The sequence below is a fragment of the Melanerpes formicivorus genome, unplaced genomic scaffold (assembly GCF_026170545.1).
Source record: "Melanerpes formicivorus ecotype bairdi unplaced genomic scaffold, bMelFor1.0.p_v2 SCAF_19, whole genome shotgun sequence".
Classification (NCBI taxonomy): Eukaryota; Metazoa; Chordata; class Aves; order Piciformes; family Picidae; genus Melanerpes; species Melanerpes formicivorus.
The window spans coordinates 6,436,410-6,442,409 of NW_027142371.1; the positions used below are offsets into that span (position 1 = coordinate 6,436,410).

The 6,000-nt window shown below is 48.5% G+C and overlaps 1 protein-coding gene across 1 annotated transcript in view; it reads right to left on the minus strand.

Annotated features, from left to right (window-relative positions):
• The window catches only part of NFATC2 (nuclear factor of activated T cells 2), a 97,650-nt gene extending 92,470 nt beyond the window's left edge, over positions 1-5,180 (minus strand). Inside the window, exon 1 of the mRNA XM_068149943.1 lies at positions 4,888-5,180. The gene's annotated coding sequence lies outside the window, so the exon portion shown is untranslated. The remainder of the gene's footprint in view (positions 1-4,887) is intronic.
• Between the last annotated feature and the right edge of the window lie 820 nt (positions 5,181-6,000).

A 6,000-nucleotide genomic window follows, 5' to 3' on the forward strand; every position in this document is an offset into this window, starting at 1 on the left:
AGCATGTGAAGTCTCCAACTTATCCTCAGCTACTTCTAGAATTAGTAAGACTCCACAAATGGAAAATGTACCTTTTGCTTTCCAAGATGACCATGTCATCCAAAATAGTTCCATCACTAATACATGTAATCATAAATTCTGACACTGGCGAGGAATTAGGGTGACAAGACAGCAATGAGAAAAGTGTTAGAGAAATGTAGGAATTAGCTCAGCTTATAGGAGTCAACTCTTTTGCCCAGCACACAACTTGACAGATGTCAAGGAGCAGTAGCTGCCAGGCACACAATCAACTGGATTGACCACCCAGTCCTTCTGTGGGTTGCAGGGTACATGAGGACATCGGTCCCATAAGACCTGGCATAATGTATAGGAATAATAGTTTCCACAGGGTTTGAGTTCACACAGGTGTGAGTTATGATGCTATACTCTAGGCTGTGTTGGAAGCTACCAGTGTGTTATTTCGAGCAGAATTGGTGCAAATCCACATAATACAGATCTGCCCTAAATATTAGAGATGCACGAAACTGTCACTAGGTGAAAGCAGCTGCAGAATTCAGCTCAAGTGACAGCTCTAATTTTTAGAGCACTCCAAGGGCTGAGTGCAGTTTAGTTCAGACTCAAAGCATGCTTTCAAGCCAACAATGCGAATAAAACATTATAAATTGTTTCATTTTTAGCTGTTATAACTGCACAACTGACAAATACTGCCCACAGCCTGTCATTAATAATTAGTGATGAAGAAAAAGCAGGGAAACTACAAGACTTAACTAGACTATGGACTCTTCAGCTCAATATGTACACTGAGAAAAGGAATCCAACCACTCCAAATCAAAAGAAAAACCCAGACAACACAACAACAAACACCTCCCAATGCTTGTTTTCCATTAGGGCTGGAAATATTAGTTGGTTTCTCTAACTCTCAATCTTCTTCATATCAATAACACTTCCTTTCTACAAGGATACTCCATTTATTTCCCCTCTTACTACTGTCAAAAAGGCCAACGTGGCCACTACCCCAAGGCACCAGTCAGAACCCCACTTGGGCTCACAGTCCCCACAGTAGATATCTGGGAGTCAGCATTAACTCTTTTCTTTTTTTTTTTTGTTTTTTTTCTTTTCAAGAGCCAGAAAGGTGTTTCAAGAACTTAGGCAAAGTCTGTCCTTGGCAGCATTAACAAAAATTGCAGCCACGTATACTTGCAGCCGGCTCTGCACAGAGCAGAACTGGAAATACATTGTGCTGCCATTTCAGGGAACTGGAGAATGGAAGGAGTCCTTTTCCACATAGTTGGATCAGTGCTTGCCTTTGGCAGGGCTTTGCTTTAATAAACTTTAAAAATATGTGAATACTGGACTACCGAGGTACTAGGGGACGAGGAATCCAAAAACAAATCAAAGAAAGAGCTGTTTCTAGTGTAATACAAACCGTGATTTTAAAAGTGCTTCACCTATTTCTCAGTGTTGAAATTCACTGCAAATATCACTCACAGCTTTCAGTTTCTACTTCCACCATCCTGTTGTATCCCCTGTACCAACAACTTCATTGATGCAAGTGATCAGGTGATGCCCCCAGCTGAAGAAAGTTTTAAACAATCAGCTCAGAAATATGGTGACTGTGCTGATTATTGTGTCCCACAGGACATTTAATTTACACTGGCTCTGTAACCCTGTAATACCTTCATACTGATCTTTTTTTTTTTTTAGAAGAAAAAGAGATCAAGAAAAGTGGATGTCAAATGCTGAACATCTATGTAGCATCTAAAACCCAAAGAAAATATGAGTCAATGCTGTCTTAAAAATATAAGTGTTCTAGTGGTGTATGTGGCAGGCATTAGAAATTTAACAGGCAACTAAAACTTGCACATGGACTTAATCCAAGCCCTTTAAAATGAGCTCAGACTGTGAGTGACTAGTTGCTTGGTCTGGAGTGTGGGGAGTTCTATTAGAGCGGGGGGGGGGGGGCGGGGAAGGACAGAAGGAGAGAGGGGAGAAATATTCTGGTACTTCCTCTGAGGGGCACAGGCACAGATGCTACTATTCAATTTTGGGGTCAAGTTGAGTCAGAGATATTATCCCCCAATTTCAGGCTTAAAGTGGTTTGGCAAGAAGGAACAATGGAAAAATTGGTCATATCTCCATGTTCCAATTAAGGTCTGAAGTCTGTTGTGCAAACCAAAGGAATGCACATATCATAGTTTAAAAAAATAGACTAAGTTGGTAGTGGAAAATAAGTTCTAGGATATTATTATTCTTGGCTATTAAAAAAAATAAAATGATGAAACATTTCAGTTAGAATATCTGTTGGAATGTTATAAAAGAGTGCTCCAATTATGTCAGCGTCCCATCTGTGAATGTGATTTCTGCCCTGTTTGAATGACTGAAATAATTTGCTGGCTGTTAGCTGGTGCAACTGTGCCCCATGGGGCAAGATTACAGATAGAAAAGTACTATCCTGAGTGACAGAACACTAACAGATGTGGGACAACAAGATGACACAGGGACTCATGGCCACCTGATTAAAAGCTCTGCTATGGCTAGTATCTTGCTGACACTTGCAGAAGCACAAATCAGGGAGCAGAGACCCAGAAGCATCTTTCTTCTGTTAGGGTGTTAGGCTGTGCAAAATCTTCATTCCCCATTCAGAGCCTGCTCTAAGCATAAAAGGGGGCTAGGACCTAAAGCTATTAACACATCATCATTTACACGCCCTGCACTTTGTTGTGGGTGCAGAAATCCTCCCAAAACCAGAGACCGATCCCATCTGCTATTAACCTCTAGCAGTTTCATGCAGCTCAGTCTTTGTGAAAAAGCTGGAAGCAAACTTGTGACACGAAGGCAAGTTGGTGCTAGGGTCTGCTCCCATCACCCCTATGCTACTGGCAGGAGCAGGAGTTTTACATAAGGGAGAAACACATGCATGTTGTTTCTGAAGCATCTCTGGGCTTTGTTGTGCAATTGACTGCACAGATCATCTGACTGCTGTCATCTCAAATATTTGATCTGGAAAAGAAGGAATCAGTGCCTTTCATTTTAGCCCCCAGAGCATTTAGTAATGCTCTGGGGAACAGCTGCTCTGGGGAAAGCAGAGCTGCACAGCAATGGAAGGCGCTGTGCTAGCTGCCATTGGAGTGCTGCCTTGTGCCTTGATCCCCTGCTATCCAGGTGAGAGTGGGACTTTGCTAGCACTAAGAGCAAGAAGTCTTCTATCTTTCCCTTTACTGTTCTCTCTGAAGCAAAATAATTTCTCTGAGGTGTTCTGAGAGTGACTAAGAGCAGCTGAAGAACTTAGGAGAGAGGGGCTTTTGTCTGGAGAAAGCCGAGGATACAGAAGACAAGGCAATGGCCTGATTCTAAGGCGGTATGAAGCCACCCAGAGTCTTTCCATTGGCCTGTCCGAGAATTGGAGCTCTCGGATGATCGCCCTTGGGTGTACGCCTTGACGAGTGTGTTTTGGCAGGTGCCTGGGGAGCTTGCTACAGCAGGAGAAAACAAATAGCCGCTGCTAAGGGCCCTGCAAACGAAGCCCTGAGATACCCTCTACATCCGCGACACAGTCCGCACAACCCCTCCGCCGGCCCCGGGAGCGCCGGGGGCAGCCGTGACTCAGCGGCCGAGCGGCGGTGCCAGCGCGGGCGGTAGCAAGGAGCGCGGCGGGCGGGCTCCGCGCTGGCCAGCCGGAGGGCGGGGGGGGATCTGAAACGGAGCGAGCAGCTGAAAAAGCGCTCCTACTACCTGCCTCCTCTACACGTTGCTCTGTAAAAACTGTGGCTCATCTGCACTTCTCCCGCTGAGCAGACGGTGGGGACAAGCAGGCCGCCCGGGCAGGGAGCTGCAGGGCGCGGGGGGAGCAGCTGGGGCCACTGCTCCGAGGGTTGCGGACCGCGGGGAGGTTCCCTGCGCGGAGCATCCTCCGCCTGGATCCGCCACTGCTGGCTACGCCGGCCTCAGAAGCCCCATGCACGGCCGTTTCTGCAGACCGCCTCTCTGCATCACCCAGAGAGATGCTCCTTCCTCCAGCCCCGTGCCGGCGCTGTACAGCTCCCGCCGTGCCTGCAGCCCCTGCTGCGTCCCCACGCGGGACTGCTCCCGGCGCCGCGCCTTTCCCTGGGGCCAGCCTCACTCGCCGCGCCGTGGGACGACGGAGGATGCCCGTGGCCCCTCCTAGAAAGCCGCCCCCGCGGCTCGGTAGGGCCGGGGAGGTAGCGGAGAGCTCTCGCCTGCGGAGGGGGATAATGGTTTGGGTCGGAGCGGGCGGGCGGCGCGGAGCAGCCGTGCACTGAGCGCTGACAGAGGGGCAGACTCCTCCTCTCGCTGCGCTTAACTCTTGCTTCCACCGGCACACGGCAGCAGGAGGGAAGCGACGCTGAATACACACCCCCGCGAAGGCCCCAGCCCTGCAGTACGGCTGGCCCCGTGGGGTACCGGCCCCGATGGGAGCCGCGGGCATCTCCGAGGGCAGTACGGCCGCGGAGTTGCCAAGCCCAGCCCAGCACCGCCGGGGCAAGCCGACTGCAACGCCCCGAGCCCCCGACCTGGGCAGGAGGGGAAAGAGTTAATCGGCCGGGAGGTTAGTCAGCGAGACTCCTGGGGTGATGGCTTGGAAGAGAAGAGTCCCTCTGGCTGAAGTTTAAAGGAGGTTTCTCCAGACAGATTTGTATCGGCTTCGAGGAGCACTTAAACCAAAACCAAAGCTAGCCCAGTCCCACTCCCGAGAGACCTTCTCGCCATGAAACCCTCCTGCCATCCCAGCCGAGATGCCTATGGCTAGCTAAAGCCGACAGGATCAATTGCCCGGCCCGGGGGGTTGACCTGCAGAGACCCTGGGTAAGGGAAGCGCACAGGAGGGCACACACAAAGCACACACACAGCGCAGGAGTGGAACCCTACCTTGATCCATAGACCTCATGATGTGGTGGTAATGTACCAGCCTGCAGGCAGTTTCTCTCTGCATCAGGAATTTAGAGGGAAAAAAAAAAAAATCAATAGCAGAAAAAATAGTTTAAAAAAAAAAAAGGAGGAGAAAAAAAAAATCTTCCTTAAACCATGTTCAACCAGTGCCGCCCGCACAGAGGGAACCCCTTTTGCTCTCCTCCTCCGTAAGTGTTTGGAGGTGCAAAGAGGGATCCGAACTGGGCTGAGCTTGTTCCTGAAGTGAAGTCAGTTCTCTGCTCTGAGATGAGGGTTACTAGAGAGGGAAAGGCCACTTCCTTCCCTGCTCCGAGTGTTTATAGTCTTTGAATGCTGTAAAATAACGGGATTCCCTCACTGTTTCCTCCTGTTTATCCCAGTGCCATGGAAACCCCTGGATCGCCTCCATCTCCCAAACTGAGGGCTTTCCTGCAAACTTCACACTCAGGAATCCATGACGTCTCACAGCTCCGGGCCAAGGCAGCTCTGCGGCTTTCTCAGTCTGCAGCACAAGCACTTAATTGTTGAGCAGAAAGTTAGGGAGCGAGAAAGAAAGAAATATGGATGATGTTAAAAATCCCAGTGTGTGCTTTTTAAACAAAACTTACAGGAACTGCAAAGCCGTTCAAAGCAACGGGGCTTCTGTGCAGAAGTTTTCCTTCTTCCCAGCAGAGACAAACTCGGACTGCTGCTGCTTTTACCTTTGAATAAATCATTTAGAAAACCGAGGTCCCCAGTTTATATTTATGTATTTTAAATTCGCCAGCACCCTATTAATACCCATCTTGTTACTGGCATGGGTTTGGGTTTCTAATTACCACTGGCTGGATTCTTCATACAGAAGACGAAAAGAAAAAGAAATGGGTTAATTTGTTTAGTGGCATTCCACAGACCTCTATTTTTAGATCCATTTAGGAGAGGAGCTACCCCATGGATTTCCACTGATACACGTGGAGCTTAACAAGAATGAATTAGCCAGGGAAGCCTCCGAAACCAAGACAACCCCTGTGTGTTTACACGTACTATGTATAAACAGGAAAATAAAGCAAAAGAAAACAGGAAAATAAAGACAAAGATGTCATGAACTCAGTG